This window comes from Capsicum annuum, chromosome 6 (assembly GCF_002878395.1).
Source record: "Capsicum annuum cultivar UCD-10X-F1 chromosome 6, UCD10Xv1.1, whole genome shotgun sequence".
Lineage (NCBI taxonomy): Eukaryota > Viridiplantae > Streptophyta > Magnoliopsida > Solanales > Solanaceae > Capsicum > Capsicum annuum.
This window is the reverse complement of record NC_061116.1, coordinates 34500890-34519286: the sequence shown is the minus strand read 5'-3', so window position 1 is coordinate 34519286 and position 18397 is coordinate 34500890.

Sequence of the window (18397 nt, the reverse complement as noted above, 5' to 3'; positions counted from 1 at the left end):
AGCTAACATAGACTTGTCATGTGAATATCACGGAATCATGTAAATAAGAATTTCTAGCATCCTAGGTATTTTATCAAACACCTTGCATGCATTCTTTAAGGCATAGGTGGATTTTATACTTGCATTATATTAAACCACCCAAAGTTCATGATTTTCAACCACGACCACATATTTTTGATGAAAACATCCTTAGATATCATCTTGAAAGTTAAACATCCATCATCAACATGTACATATTCATATCTCCACAAAAATTTTACAAAACAACATTTAAAAGCATGATTCTTGAGCTCTATGAACAAATTGAATCCATAGATGAACACTACGCATAACTTGGAAGGGAGGTTCTTGATGATTGACGGAGGAATTTCCTTGAAATTTGATCTTCAAGCTTACTTATGCAACCCTAGTTGTTTTTCTTCTATGGTGCTCTTAGATGATGAGCTTTGAGATGTTAATAGGGTTGTAATGTGTTTAGAAGCTATATTTTTTGTAGGGTTAAGTTTAGGGACGTGTAAGGAGTGTTAAAAGACTTAATTACCCTTAAAATAACTCAAAACGGAGTGTTTTTGGCACCTAGAACTGACTTAGGCAGCGCCCAAGTGATTTCCTAAGCTAGGTTGGGCGGCGCCTAACCAATCGCCTATGTTTGGGTTGGGCGGCGCCTAACCAATCGCCTATCCTTGCTGTCCCTCACAAAAATGGGCATAATTTTTTCCTCGGGTATTGGATTAAGGCGAAATTATTATCGTTGGAAAACTAATTTGATTCTCTACAATTTTGTGGGTCTAAATCAGCCAAAATACCATATTAACATTGAGTTATAATCGTTCAAACATGACCCTTGTAAAATCGAACATTAAAACTTGATGGATTCAAAAACTCTTAGCTTGTATTACCTTAAGTGACTCATATGAACATGCTTTATGCATCATAAGCTATCCTATCACTAGCATATTCATTGTAAGTCATGTACTCAAGTATGAATCACAAGAAAGGAGATTTCATATGCAGGAATACTTATTCACTTCCTAGCTTGGAAACATGTGGGGTATTACACCCTTATCTTCTGAAAAAGCTTTACTATTTCATTAATTTGGGAAATGTTAATATTCCACTTTGAATTCTCTTTTGGTCATGGTCGGGGGCATGTCCAGACCCATTTGGTATTCTGGTTTTTAGAGGCTTTTGTAGACATATGTGGGTTGGATGTTGGTGATGATTCTTAGGTTGTCAAATCTTATCTACTTTAATTTCTATATACATATATTATTGTCTTCCATTGTTTATTAGTATTGTGTTCTGGATGTTAGGCTAATAGGGTGGTCTCAAGCTCATGGTGGGCTTGAGATACCCATCACGACTAGGTCCTAGTTCAAGTCGTGACACTTATTTTCTCGAAGTGCAAGAAAACTCAAAGTTTTGTAGTGATCCTAAAGTCAAATTTCAAGGTTCCTCTTTCATGATTTTTATAAAAATACATCTTGACCACACCTAACTTTAAGTATTATTATAATTTATCAATTTACATGGTAATTATGTGTTCATTAATGATTGTTTGAAAATAGAGTTGAGGAAATTGTAGTAAAAAGGTTTGTATTGATTTTTCATCATGTTTTAATGGTTTTCTAAGTATTATGTCATGACCCAAACCAGGGACTAGTCGTGACGGGTATCTCAAGTCTGCCAATGAATGGACACCACCCCCATTATCCTAGCTAACTAGAACACAAATAACTAGCAATAGATAAGTTCAAATATATAAAATGAAAGATATTTCAGTAACAAGAGGGATATAAGAACCCATAACACAATCCACCCACACATTGTCCAAAAAGCCTCTACGAAACTAAATATCAACCAAAGTTGAGACATGACCCCGACCATATCCAAAAACCCACCAAAATAATCTAAGACTTAGGTAAAGACAAGACCATGAAATGAGGCCTTCTAGAGAATGGAAGCTCACCACTTCAAAGTTAACTCTCACATAATCTAAAAATAACCTACCACTGCACAAGGAAACAAAAGTGTCTTCAGACCCTATATCACACGGGGATACTAAATCTTGGGACGGTTAGAAGGGTGAGCGCTAGCATGTAACTCAGGGAAGGGATAAAATGATGCCATGATCAATCAGCCCAAAATCATTCAGATGCCATATGCACCCAATCATATACATATATATAATATGACTAAATAGGGAACAAGGCTTAGTATGAGAGTTAAAAATTAACCTAGACTATAACTTCAACCATCACAAAAGGGCCCTATGGGTTCGACTCCTCCCACTGGAAGGGCCCTAGTGCGTGTTAGCCACACGAAATGGAGGTATCAAGAAAGGGTGGGCAATCCACAACCCTTCACTAATCCATGATAAATATACATATATAAGGTGTGATACAAGCATACGACCATTAAAACCAACCCTCACACGGGAAAATGCAGATTTTAAGTATCGGTCCCTTGGCACCTCCACTTTCACGACCTGCTACACAACCCCCTTTATGCCTAATTAAACATTTATACATTCTCGTTCATTTACCAAGGACCATGCATTAAGGAGTATAAAGTTAGTATCGTCATACCAATTACGCTTTCAAGCTAATATCATTATGCCATTTACAATGACCATCAACTTGGGGGAATCCATGAACCCTATGGTCTAATTAATCATTAACATGGGGAATCTACAACCGTCATGGTCAAATTAATCATTAGCTTGGGGGATCCAAGACCCCAAGGTTCAATTAAAATCATGTCATGCCCATAAAGGCATTTCAACGAAATTTATGTTCCCTTAGCCTTTTTATGCAATGCCATAGTTCTAATGTATCTTCAATATGCATATAGTCAAGTTCAAGACCTATTTCATAAGATTGGGCTATGGTTATTACCAATTTAATTACGAATATCAATAAATTTGGGGGAATCCACATCCCTCGTATGTTTATCAAATCAATTTGGGGGAATCCACGACCGTCATTCTAATTCCCATACCGATACACCCAATTAGTTTAAAACTATCAATTCAGTGCATGCAAGCTCAATGGAAACAATGGGAAAAATAATTAAACCTCTAACATCCAATAATCCTCACCCAAAATTCATAACGAATAATTAATCGCATGGATAATAGGTTCAAATTCATGATTTTAGAAAAACAAGTTTTAGGAAAGAGATACATGCCTGAGATATCAAGAGTTATGGACAGAAACCACCAATTGAAGCTCTAAATAACCAATCCTTAGAAACCCTAGCTTGTTCTAGAATTGAGGATTTTGAGAGAGTTAAGAGTAGTTTATAATTGTCTAAGTGATGAAAATAACCCTCTTTAGATGTTTTATGGTCATGGGTTATGGTTGGTAAAAGAGGGAAATAACCAAAGTACCCTCAATTAGGTGTGCAGAAAATTTATCGCTACCTATTACGGGTTGCATCTTAACTCATGATGACTAGGTATGAGTCATTTCCTAGACTTGTAGTTTGGGCAGTGACTCGAGGAATCCTTCTCTGGTTTGGTCACAAGTCACACCCAACGACTCGTGACCAGACCTTACAGTTCATAGGGTCCTTATCATACTCAGGATCGAAACATTAGCTACTCCATTAGTTTAGTCATAAGTACCGAGTCTCTCTCTACGAATCATGACCACACGTTACAACTCATAAAGTGCCAATCATAGCCTAGAAAGTGATCTTAAACCTCTAAAATCTTAGAGAAATAATATGGGGTGTTATATTCTCCTCCCAGGATTATTCATCATCAAATAATGATTCAAGACATCAATTAGCACGGTTGTGAGAAAGGAATGCAATCCAAAAACCAATAACAAAGTCAAAAAATAAAAAGAGTAGGAAAACACATACCTTAAGCACAATTATCCAACCCGGGGAAGAAGAATTGATATTTGGTCTTCATGTCCCCTTTAACTTCCTAAGTAGCTTCTTTCACCTTATGGTTCCTCCAAAGGACTTTCATTGAAGAGATATACTTAGTCTTCAAACGACGGACTTGCCAATCCAAAATCTTAACAAAAACTTTCTTTCAAGGCAAGGAATTCAGAATACTAATATTCTCAATAGGTACCACCAAAGAAGCATCACCTACACACTTTCTCAACATAGACAAATGGAAAACCAGGTTAATGGAATCCAAACTCAAAGGCAAATCCAATTCATAAGAAATGTTTCCCACTCTCCTCAAAATCAAGTATGGACCCACATAAAAAGGATTGAGCTTCCCCTTCTTCCCAAATCTCATCACTCCCTTTATAGGAGATACCTTTAAGAACACCCAATCACAAACTTTAAACTCAAGCTCTTTTTCTCTCATCTGCATTAGACTTTTGCGACACTGATATGTCTTAAGTCTATCCCATATAACCTTCACCTTATCCATGGATTGGTAAACCAAGTACAAACTGAACAATTTAGTATTACTAACCTCAAACCACCCAATAGAAGATATATACCTCCTACCATAAAAATCCTTAAAAGGAGGCATACTAATATTAGAGTGATAACTGTTATTGTATGAAAACTCAATGAGAGGCGAATGATCCACATAAATACCTCAAAAATCAATCACATAGGCCCTTAGCATATCTTCCAAAGTTTAAATAGTCATCATCGCTTGTCCATCCATCTAAGGGTTGAATGTAATGCTAAGGTTCGCCGGTGTACCCAAGACTTTCTGAAATGAATGCCAAAAGTAAGAAGAGAATTGCATACCTCAATAAAAAATGATAGAAAATGGAGCACCATGCAACTTGACAATCTCTTCAATAAACAACTTAGCATAATCCTTTCTTGAGAAAGTAATCAAAAAGTCAGCAGACTTAGTCATTCTATCAATGATGAAACAAATGCAGTAGAAGACCAGTAATAAAATCCATGTTGATTATCTACCACTTCCACATAGGCATTTTAATCTTTTGATACATGAAACGAGGCCTCAAGTGTTGAAACTTCACTTGCTGACAAATCATGCACTTAGCCATAAAATTTTCCATATCTCTCTTCATGTTGTTCTACTAATAAATCATCTTCAAGTTATGATATATCTTTGTTGAACATAGATGAACTATATATCTCGACTCATGAGCCTCAATACATATCCTTTCTCCTAGTCCATCAACCTACTAAACACATAATCTACCTTAGTACTTTACGTTACTTTCACTACTAATCTCAAAATCCATAACCTTCTGCTGGCCCATATCATTCTTAATCTGCATCAAGATAGGAACCAAAACATGTTTATCCTTCACTTTAGTACCAAGAGATAACTTAACTACCTTTCAAACAAACACATCTCCATTCTCAAAATCCAAAGCTGATTAATATCCTTCACCAATCCTTGCTTCTTCTAATACATATGAGATAAGCTACCCATAGAAAACCTGCTAAGAGCATCCATAACCATATTAGCCTTACCTGAAAGGTAGTGAAGATTCATATCATAGCTATTGAGAAACTCAATATATCTCCTTTGCCTAAGATTCAAATCCTTCTGGGTGAACACAAACTGCAAGCTCTTATGATCTAAATAAATAATGACATACACTCCAAAAAAATAATGATGCCGAATCTGTAATGCAATCACCACAACCGCTAACTCTAGATCATGAGTCAAATAATTTCTTTCATGGACCTTCATCTTCCTAGAAGCATAGGCTATCACTTTATCGTGCTGCATTAAGACACAACGTATTCCTACATGAGACACATCATAGTAAACAACAAAACTATTAGTAACCTTGGGCAGGGTCAAAATTAGAGTAGAAGTTAACTTATTCTTCAACTTTTCAAAGGTACCCTTAGAAGAATCGAACCATAAAAACTTTACCTTTTTTTATGTCAACATTGTCAGTGAAGAAACAATAGAAGAGAAGCTCTCCATAAACTTCCTATAATACTCGACTAAGCCTAAGAATCTTTGAATGTTAGTTGGAGTTATAGGTTGAGGCAACTTTTTAACTGCCTCAACTTTTTATGGATCTAACATGATCCCCTCACTATATACAACATGATACAGAGAGGTCACAAGATTTAACCAAAACTCGCACATCGAAAACTTAGAATTTAATCGCTAATCCTTAAGAGTTTGCAACACTACTAAAAGGTGATTGGAATAATCCTTATAACTCTTAGAATATAATAATATATCATCAATAAATATCCATAATAAATAAATCCAAAAACTATTGATTACCCAATTCATAAGATGTAACACCCTACATTTTTTAAGCTAGATTTTGAGCCATCCTTTCTATTTATATATATTTGAACCCAATTATTTATAATTATATATAAGTGTGAATTAAAGATTATCTAGTATTGGAATATCTTTTAAGTTGAATAAACAACATAATTAACTCCTAGCTTAAAGTTAAGTCGAGCACTTTCCTATTTATTGAATTTTAGTATATGATTTTTCTTTGGTTAACTTCCATCACCAATGGATCCTAGAATATAATGAGTTATGTCCCTTTATATATCAAATTAAATCCCTTGGAGTCCTCTTTCCAATGTCAGAGACTATTTTTAATCAGAGATCGGAGTCAAAATGTTATGAATATTTTAGTGAGAAACTTCGTAGGGTGTGTGATTGGGGTCGCAAGGTAAGGTTGGTACATCATATTTGGGGTCGAAAGGAAATGATATTTCTTCCCGTTTGGGTATTTGGCATCCTCCTTCTTTTTGAGAATTTTAAAAATATTTTTCCCACTTTAAATTAAGGATAAAAACATCCATTAACACCCCATAACTCCCTTAATCCATTATATATGCCCTAATGTCGTCAAAAACTAAGAGAAATATCCCAAACTTCACTCTTATCCTCTCGAGAACATCAAAAAGGGGTTTCTCAGTTCAAAAGCTTTTGGATTCCAAACTCAAGGTTATTCTTTGGTTTTTGTTCTATCAAAGGTATGCAAAACTATTTTAACTCTCATGGGTGTAAGCATGATGTTTAAATATAGTTTAAATCATATATGTAGGTATATATTATGGGTTTTGAAATTATTTGAAGAGCATGCACTATGAACCCATTTTGATTAAATTATGCATTTACTAGTGGACTTTTCCATGAACTTGATTATAGCCATGTTTACATATGTTATAAGTTTTAAAAAGTGATTTAAGAGCTTGATTTATAAAATTCCCCCTCTCATGATGAAATTTATTGTCTTAACATGTTATGGATTGTTCAAATGGATGATTTAAAAGATTGAGTTTAAATGCTTTACTATCACTTAGGTATTTTAAAGTGGATTTGAATGCATGAACCATAAGTCCCCATTTTTCAATCATGAGACTCATTTGTGACTAGTGTTGGGGAAGATTTATGAGTGATGATATCTCTTTGGTTATAAATTCCTCTTTATCTGTTATGTGTTCTTATTTTACATCTTTTAAAAAAGGCAATTTATATTCTAAATGCTCTTATTTCCCAATGAAGAATTTTATGTGATTGATGAAAGAGATGACCACCGTATGTTAGAGTATTAAAATAAAAGTGTTTTGGCGTATGTTTTTATGTTCTTTTGAAATAAAAACTCTCATGTGATATGATAAATCTTTTGGTGATCATTTGCACGTTTTGAATAAAAAGGGCTATGGACATGATATGATATGATATGACTTAGAAGTATCGATATGAGGATACTTACTATTGATTTCCCTTAGTATGAAAGAAATGAATATGGTGAGCTTGAATCATTGTTTTAAAGGACTAAAATTGGGCTTAAAGAGAGTTAGATGATTACTCGAAGTAGGAATTAAGTGTAAGGGCTCATTTTATGAAACTAGATTTTGTCAAAATAGGAGACATCATTGGCTCAGTCCTGATATATGGTTGGCTAATGTATACTTTCCCCCGAGGCACTGGTATACTAAAATAGTATCTAGAACCCCAATCATTATGGAAAAAATTGATTAAGAGGCTTGGCCGATTAGTAAATGGCGAATTTCTTATAGCCCATGGGATTTTAGAAATGTAGGGTGTACTATCTAGATTAGGATTAAAGTAAAGAGTTGAGTCCATGTTTTACAAGAGTGAATTGAATCTTTTTAATTATGCCCGTATGTTTTTTGTATATATTATGCTAAATTTATTTCACAACGCTTTTAATTATTTTACATGAAAAAATATGTTATTTTTTAATTATTCTGCATACAAATACTTTCCAAGTATTGACCGTTATAATAAAAGTTTTGAGGAATAGTCCCATGATCCAATATATAGTAGAATATATGGATATGATAGAGTTGCTGAGCCATCTATCTTTCAGAAGGGATTTATTCACCGGGTCCAGTCGGGGGACTTGTCTCACCCTAGACAAGTAGATTCAGTAGAGGCTTTATAGAAGGGATTTGAGTATTGTATTATCATAACCTTATTGATATATTTTTATCATAGGATCAACTTGAATTTTTATACCTTCTGCACTTTAATTTATGTATGGATTATGCTTATGATAGTATGCTAAGGGGTCTCTTAGGCCTTGATGGTTTGGGATGCCCATTGCCTCTAGGGCCTTGGCTCAAGTCCTGACAAGCTTGGTATCACAACACAGTTCAAGGTCCTATGGTGTCTACAAAAATGGGTTGAGTAGAGTCCCTTTTATGGTGTGTAGAAAGCCATACTTATAAGAGAGAGGCTATAAGGTATTTAGGAGATGTTTCTCATTATTTCATACTCTAGATCATGCGATAGCTTGTCTATATGAAAGTTATCAAAATCCCTTCCTTTCTCTATTTCTATTAGATATTTCTCAATGTTGAGGCAATACAAGTACAATAGCTTAGTTTCCTAATGAGATGGTCCTTTTTGATTGACTCATCAAAAATTATAAAATTGCACAAGGACTTTAGAGGATTCCATTAATTCATTAAGTATATTGATTTGAGTGTTTACCTCTATAAGGTAAGAAGTGCATTTAATCCCTTTTCAAAAGATTTATTGTAGATGTCACGCTTAAGGGTAATAATATGTAGTAGAATGTTAGAACAATATTTCCATCCGAGTGTTAGAATAAGTTAAGGTCTTATGACCTATAAGTAATAAGATAATCCATAGTTAGCGATATGAAGCCATAAGTTTAGTTTTTAGAGTGAGGTTAAATCTCGAGTGAAGAAGGTAGTTATAGTTGTGTAACCTTTGAGTGAGAGGTAGTATGACCTTTTATGGTGATTGTCTAAGGTTGTATAAAGATTTGTATATTTGATTATAGTTAGTAAATCAAGTGATTCATTATGGTAATTTGGAATTAATTTGAAATTGGTAAGGAGCGGATGATGGATAGTAGTTGTTGTAGTGAACTCATTTATATTTGGTGGATAAAGGATAGAGTGGCTAATAATTTATGATTTAGACTTCTTAGGGTAAATACTCACCAGTGTTTATAGAATCTTAAAGGTAGTTGGGATGTATGCATGGATAAGTAGATATGATGTATGATGTGCGAAAGTAGAATATGCTAATAAGATTGTAATGGATTATATTATAAGATTAAGATTGACTATCCATATTATGTGACTTTACCCTTTGATTTTTTCTTTAGTAGTGGTAAACTAGTACAACATGTGAGAAAGTATGTAGTAGATTGTAAGGTTTAGTAGTAATATTGTGGAGATGATGAGCTTGTAGGTCGTAGTTAAGTGAAATATGAGATTTAGGTTGATTCCTCCATTCAATGGACTAGTATATTATGAGGGATATTTTATCGGTGTTACATGATTGGTGTTAGGCACTAATCTTGAACTATAGATTTTGACTATGGTGATAGGATGTTGCTCGAGGGTGGTAACGCAAAACTTATGGAGTGAATTAGTAGGTTATATATAATGTATGAAAGAGCCTAGGTTGATAACTTATGAAAAGTTTGAGTGGAAAAATTGTGATGTGTATATGCATATGAGGATTAGTATTGGAGCAATGCATTGGTAACAAATCAGGTGTCTGTGGAGTCTAAATTATGCTTAAAACAAACCTACATAGCTCCTAGATCGAGTGTAGAGCACCCCAGGATAGGTTCCAATGCATTGGGGGATATTTAGTCATGGAAAATAAGTCATGCATCGTCGAAGGGTGATTTCACATTAGATTCGCGCTGAAAAGAAGCTCGTGACGGTTCATTACTTTAGCTTCATGCTGTGACACTGCTGCTTCGCTTTGGGCATTGCGCCACTAAGATAGAGGTCTGCCTTGGACTTGGCATCGTGGAAATACCTTCTTTAATTTATGAGACTTTATTTTAAAAATTTTGTATGGTTATTTTGGTCCTTTTATGTCCAATAGACCTTCCAATCTTTTCATAACCCAATTTCATATTCCTTCACAAGAATCACTCTTTATTCCCAAATTAAGGTTGAAATACTATAAGGTTAGAGCTCAAGCTTAAAGTCTGGAGGAAGTTAAGAGTAGTTCCTCTTGAGGTAGTCTTAGCAAGAAGTTAGTAATATTCCTATATAGTTTACTAGGCGAGTCTAATGTTCATGTGTATAGTGATATACCCCATTTTGTTGAGAGTTGTGGTTATAGCATTGATGAGAGGATATGTTCGAAAGTTTAGGATTGTGACTTTTATATAAGGGGAGGATGATGGATTAATGTAGTTCCTGAATTTTCTCATGGCGGAAAGTTTTAGGAAAGAGTCATGATAAATTTATTCTAATTAACTCTAACCCCCTCCTACATTAATATAAGAGGACATCTACCAATATTTTATGCATTTAAGTTATGCCTATGGATAAGGTTCGAGTGCTCTATGCAACTTATGTCCATGTTCCAACCCTCCAAACTAGAAGCAATAATGTCTCAGTAATACAGTCTTCCAAGTATTCATGCTTTATGTTATGATGGTCATTATTTATAGATCTATGTCTCATTTTATGCTTTGTTCTAATAAACTATGCTTTATATATTTTACTGATTCATTTTATGCCGGGAATAGCCTAAAGCAATATAATTTATGTAAACTCATGACCATTTTCAGTTCTTAAAATAATGATCAATAGCTTTAAGTAGTAATCTTTGTCTCAATCATTGACTACATGAATTCCAACTTTTTGCTATACAACTTATGATAGAAGCGCTCATGTTTCTCACTGTGCCCAGTCCTAAGAACTCATGTTGTGTTATGTTTATGCTTGAAAGACTCTCTATTTATGATCATCACATTTCATATATGAAGTACTTCCTTCCTATTGCATAGTATCTTATATCTCAATCCCCACCTTGAGTAGATCGATAAATATAAGTTATAATAGAATATGTTCATTCCCATTCATGATGCTTGTGCTCTAGTACCTCAATGACCCTCCTTATGTTAGTCTGATAGTGGTTATGGAAGTGTAGTAGTGTCTTAGATAAGGGGGTAGATGTTTTTTATTATTAAAATTTTTGTGTGATTACTCAATCTAAGGTTATAAGTGAAGAGGAAAAAGGGAGATGTTGTGATTTTTGAATACACAAACAAATATGCTCAGTGGTTAGTGCTCTTTGAATTAAGACCTGAGGTTGTTTGATTATAATATTCTTAAAGAGATGTAGAGTATGGGTCCCATAGCTGAAGTTAGCACCTTTTTACCCCAGGTTAGGCTATTACCTTAAACTAGTATGCGGTGAGACTCAGACTCGTGCAGTTAGGTGTGTTGTGGGGGAATTGTAAGTTGTCAAAGATGAGGTATGTAATTCATTATATAGAGCATATTCAAGTAGTGTTAATAAATTTAAGGTCTATTGGTTGTATCAGGTAAGGTGAAGGATACCTCTATTCCTATGTCCTGTAAAACCTTATTTTATGTCTAGTATCAATGCAAATCAAGACCTATGATCGCCAAATAAACCCATTCCTTTTTTTGTGATGATTATGATCCATAGAACCCATGTACCAGGTCATCTCTATGTCAATTCTCACAATCTCATGCTTCGTGCTAATATGATTCACTAGGGGTTATCAAGAAGCTTTTTTGATTCCTTTGCATGTTTTGTGGAGAAAAATTCTTATTGTTAGTTTACGTCCTTTATTCTATACTTTTATAGCTTTAACAAGTCTTTACTCATATTTTGAGGACGAATGATCCTAAGGGAGACATAATGTAATACCCCACATTTTTTGATCTAGAGTTTGAGCCATCCTTCCAATGTATGTAGACCCGAACCATATGATTTCTATTTATATATATAGGTATGAATAACAATTCTCTAGTGTGGGAACATCTTTGGAGATGAATATACATCATAATTATCTCCTAGCTCAAAGTTAAGTTGACCACTTTCCTCTCTATTGACTTTTAGTATAATATTTTTCTTGTGTCACCTTCCAACAACTATTACTCCTAGAATATAACTAGTCATGTGTCCCATTATATATAAAATTAAAGCCCTTCGTGTCCTATTTATAATGCCATCGACCATTTTTCAATTCAATTTGGAGTTAAAAGTTATGAGTGTTTTAGTGAGACAATGTCTATGGTGCGTGATTGGGGTCGCGAGACAATGTTCGTGCATCGCGTTTGGGGTCACGAGGCAAAGCTTTTGCTTCACATTTGGGTCTGTGGCGTGGTCCTTCTTTCCCAGACGTTAAAACATATTTTTCAACTTTCAGTCTATTTTATAACACTAATGTCGTCCAAAACTAAGAGGAATCTCCCAAACCCTCACTTTTTTCCTCTAAAGAACATCAAGAAGGGGATCTCTCAATTATAAAGCTTGTGGATTCCAAACTTAAGGTTGTTCTTCGGTTTTTCAACATCAAAGGTATGTAGAACTATCCTAACTCTCATGGGAATAAGTATGATGTTTTAATAAGCTTTAAATTGTATATGTATGTATATATTATGATTTCTAATTTGTTTTGAAGATCATGCATTATGAACCCATTTTTGATGAAATTATAAATTTACTAGGTCACTTTTCCAGGAACTTGCTTTATAGTCATGTGTACATATGTTATGAGTTTTGAAAAGTTATTTAAGAGAATGATTCATCAAATTCCCCCTCTTGGGATGAAATTTATTATATTAACATGTTATGGGTTGTTTAAATGGATGATTTAAAAGCTTGAGTTTAAATGCTTTACTGTCATTTATGGATTTTGAAGTGGATTTCAGAGCATGAACAATAAGTCCCCATTTTTCAATCATGAGACTCATTTGTGACTAGTGTTAGGGATGCTTTATGAATGATGATATTTCTTGATTTATAAAGGCCTCTTTATCTATTATGCATTATTATTTTACTTGTTTTCAAAGAGGCGATTCTTATTCTAAATGCTCTAGTTTCCTAATGAAGTATCGCATGTGATTGACAAAAGAGATGGCCACTATATGGTAAAGTATTGAAAAGAGACTATTTTGGAATAAATTCTTATGTGCTTTTGAAATAAAAACTCTCATGTGTCATGATAAATCTTTTGGTGGTCATTTGCATGTTTTTGAGTAAGAAGTGAAATGGACATGGTATGATATGCTTGCAAGTCTAGGTATGATAATACCTATTATGGAGTGTCGTTAGCATGAAATAAATTTATATGTGATCTTTAATAATAGTTTTAAATGACTAAAATTAGGCTTAAAGAGAGTTAAATAGTTACTTGAAGAAGGCATTTAAGTGTAAGGGCTCATTTCCGAAAATTGGGTTTTGCCAGCTCGGGAGACATGATTGTCTCAGTCTTGGTATGTCGATGGCCAATGTATACTTTTTCCGTAGGCACTGGTGTAATACAATAGTATGTAGGATCCCAATCGTTGCGGCAAACTTGGATTAGGAGGCTTGACCGACGAGTAAATGGCGAATTCTATCTAGGCCGTGGGATTTTAGAAATGAAGGGTATACCATCTAGCTCAGAATAAAGAAAAAAGTTGAGTCCATGGTTTGCAAGAATGAATAGAAGCTTTTAATTATGACCATGTGTTTTTTATATATATTATGATAAATTTATTCCACAATGCTCTCGACTATTTGGCATAAAATATAAGTTATTTTTGGATTGTTCTGTATATCAATTCTCTCCAAGTATTGACCCTAATAATACAGGTTTTGAGGTACAGTCCCATGGTCAATCATATAAATAGATCATTTGGATATGACAGAGTTGGTAAGCCATCTACCTTTCAGAAGAAATTTATACATATGTTGACTTTTTTCAGTTATGGTCCAAATGTGGGCCTTGTCACGGCCTAGATTTGTTGTATTCAATAGAGGCTTCATAGACGGGATTTGAGTATTTCATTGTCATAGCCTATTTGACATATTTTTATCATAAGATCAACTTGAATTTCATTATACCTTCCAAACTTTGATTTATGTATGGATTATTCTTCTTATAGTATCCTAAGGGGTCTCTCAGGCATTCGTGGTTTGAGATGCACATCACGGCCAGGTCCTCATCTCGGGTCGTGACATAAGATCCATAAATGCTGCCGGAGTATTAGTCAACCCGAATTACATAATTAGAAACTCATAATGACCTTATCAGGTTTGGAAAGAATTCTTAGGGATATTCGTCTCCCTAATATTCAACTGATGATAACCCAACGGAAGATCAATCTTAGAGAAGAATCTAGCATGCTGAAGCTGGTTAAAGAGATCATTAATACTAGGAAGTGGATATTTACTTTTCACCGTTACCTTATTCAATTGCCGATAGTCTATGTAAATACAAAGAAACCTATCCTTAAAACTCATGAAAAGCACAGGAGCATCCCACGGAGTGTAACACCCTGGAAGTACACCCTGGATGCCACACAGTGCTTACAGTCACAAGTGACCACAAGCTAACCCATGAACTGGTACCTTCTATGAGCATTGAACAACACTGATAATAAAGGATACAAATATGCGGAAATAATGATAGATACAACATAAGATTTAAACATTTAAATATCTAAGAAATAATACATCTGAAAACAACACTATAAAGACAACCAATAATATCTAATAACTGACTAATTTTTTAAAAGTGTCCATAAGCCTCTAATTGACTGACTCTGGAGTTGATGGGACAAGTCAACAACTAACTTTGTCTGACTACAGAACGGAAACACTAAAATAAACATAAATATTCCTCGAAATATGAGGAATCACCATTGCTGGTACTACTGGTGCGCTGAGATGTCTAGGTGATACACCCAAAATACACCTCTCTTACAAGAGAATAAGCTGCCGCTATCAAATATAGAACCCAACTAGGTTGGGGTCGAATCCCACAGGGAATATGGTGATAATTAAGTTGTATGTAGATTATTTGACTTTTAATCGTTCGTTTTCGTAAATAAATAGGAGGGATTTTATTCAGTTCATAAATTAATGGTTTCAGCTTAACAAGATGAAATATGTGTAGTAGTATTTGAATTCAGAGAAATAGCAAGCTAGGGTTATGTCCACCTTGTAGTTTTCAATACATTCTAGCTATGGGATTTATGAATTCATACATGTATCATGCTTACAAAGAAACATATTGTATTTAATAACATAATCCTAGTGTTTCTCAACCATCAAGAACTAATTCACTTTAGTTCTCTCGAATAAAAAATGTTTACAAAAACAATATAAAATCTCTAAGTAGTTAATCCTATTAAGGCATTAACCTAGGAAATAGGGGTTGGAAATCCTATTTTTTTGTCACTACTCTCTTTTTCGAACCTCAACCTTTCTATCAAACAAGTTGAGTTTTAAGGCACATCCTCTATGTTTGCAACCACGAGAATTCAAGATAAACGAAGAGAGTATGATATAAGCAGACGAATATATGATGAATTCAAAAACCCAAAGTAATAGAGTGTATGTTACAAGGCTTCCATAACCCTAACTAATAAACTTAGCTACTCATGAATAAAACGGGAATCACAATAGAAATATTCATCATACTAAAAAGTGAACATAATCTTGGTGAAAAAGATGATGTTGCGTGTTTTCCCCTCAGAGCTAAGCCGCCACTCTCCTCTCTAAAAATAATACAAAATATTCAATAATGACAAAAATTCAGCATCAAGTCTTTTTAATAATCTTTTCTCTCATAATTGCCTTCTAAGTCCCTGAACTAACTAAAAATGACAAATTAGTCTTGGACATAGCTTTTAGGCGCCATATTTGGTCCAGAATTCTACTCTCTCTTGTGTCATATGCCATCCACATTTCCTAGTCCCATTATGTCTTTATCTACCTCATTAATACTTGAAATCAAGCTAATCATATCGGTTAGCTCAATTGTATAGAAGTAGAGTAAACACATAAGAAACTAGGCACTTTGTTCTCTAAACTTAGCTAAAATATGGATAAGTTATGGTGCTTAGGCGTATAATACACCCAAGATCACCACCCCATACTTAAAGCTTTGTTCGTCCACGAACAACATATCCATTTATGCATACTACAAAAGTCTTAGCACCCACAAAGGAAAACAAAATGCTTAAATAGGATCACACAACAATTATGAACAAGAAGTATATTCATGAATCATTACTAGAGACAACCTACCCTAAAGAATAGACTCATTAAGTTGGCAAGTTCATGCATACTATTTAACAAAGAAGTCATATAAATTATCCAACCTTCATCAACCATGTGCCCTCACTGCAAGAAAGTTACCCATAATCATTCACAATCTTGCAATTTCTAACAATATAGGTATATGAATCAAGTTACCCTCACTCTCACAAGGAGTTCTCAAATTACAACTGATGACCATATGCTTACCTTTAGTGTAATGCAGGCTAAGGGATGGGTAGGACTATTTTGGCCCAAAATAGTGATTATCTTCCCTAAGCACTTTAATACACTACATTATTCAACTAAGACCAATTTGTAACAACAAATTTACACCACTTTCATCCTCCCATATCTTTTGTTTTCACCCCATCTCATTAAACTCAATTAATAACACTATGGTGTGAGTATGCAACTCTTTCAAATATTTTTTTTCTTTTTTTTCTCCCATTTCACATTACGCAACCCTATGATAGCCACCCTCAACTTAAGCGATTTGCCTTAGTTAAGGTGCACAATGTCCAAAAACGACCAGGGCCAAAACAGGTTTATTGTAACATGTCTGGGATACAATTTAGAACTTCTTCCAATAATTTTTTTACTCCCAACCACATTAATTACACATGCCAATAACTAGACTTTGGGGCATCAATTTCACCTTTTTTCTGTTATTGTTAAACTCCTAACTCAAATTGATTTTACCTTAAAGTGCTTAGGTGCTTTAGGATCAAGTTATGGTCTATTACAGAATGGGTTAGGATACATATGAAGTTAACAAAAGAACAAGCTAAAGGCTCAACGGGGCAAAGGTAGGTCAAAAGAAGGCATGAACAATGGTTGTCAAAGAAATGCCTAAATCATCTCCTAAACTCAAAATATTTATTGTGCTTTGCACACATACCAGTCAAGTTCTAGCATAAGTTGCAATAAGGAATATACAAAAGTCTTACACAATCATGGCACATGGTCAACTCAATTAGGAGCATTATAGATTCTCGACCTAACAATTAAATGAATTTAAATAAAACCAACAATTACAGCAAGAGTCACAACTAGAGCCTAGGTGTTTCAAATGTAATGATCCATCACATACTTATGTTATAATGTCATCTGATCGACAATAACAGTTATATGGAAGTAAATGACTAATTTTTCCTTAAGACGGTTGTTATTTATCCATCATCGAGAAAAGCACCTAATTATGACTAAATCAAACAAACATCTAACAAGAAATAAAATCTACAAAATAACTAATCCTATCAAAGAAGTATAATAAGGAGAAGGTACTATTTTCTTACAAAACAAGTAGCAAAGTAACCAGCCACCCCACAACTAAGCTAAGCACTATCCCCAGTGCAAATAACAAGATAAAGAACCTGGTTAGTAGAATTCCTTATCCACATTAGAAGTCATGCCACCTGCATAGAGATTATTATCGGAGCTATTTTTCCTGTATTCATCACATCATCCATGTTAGCCACACATAATGAAGCTAACTACAATTAAGATGAAGGTGGTGAAGTCACCACCCCATACTTAATTTGTTAGTATAAACTAATTAAGTGTTATTGTTGGGTACTCAGACTTCAACGACATACACTTTGATATGCCTTAAAGCTTCAACATATCAATATACACAAAACACCATCACTTTCACATGATTTACCCAACACCATGTTCTATCAAGTAAGTATTGAAATAATGGATACAAAACTAAACTACATTAGTCATCAACAATTCAATCACAAGCAAAATCTCAAAGTCCTACAACAATGGTGTCTATTACAACAATTATGTTTACCTTCCTAAGATGCTAAAAACCTCTCTTTGACAAAGCCATGGAAAGAATATAGTCCATAATCCTCAAGAAATCATTTAACAACTACAACATAAAGTCAT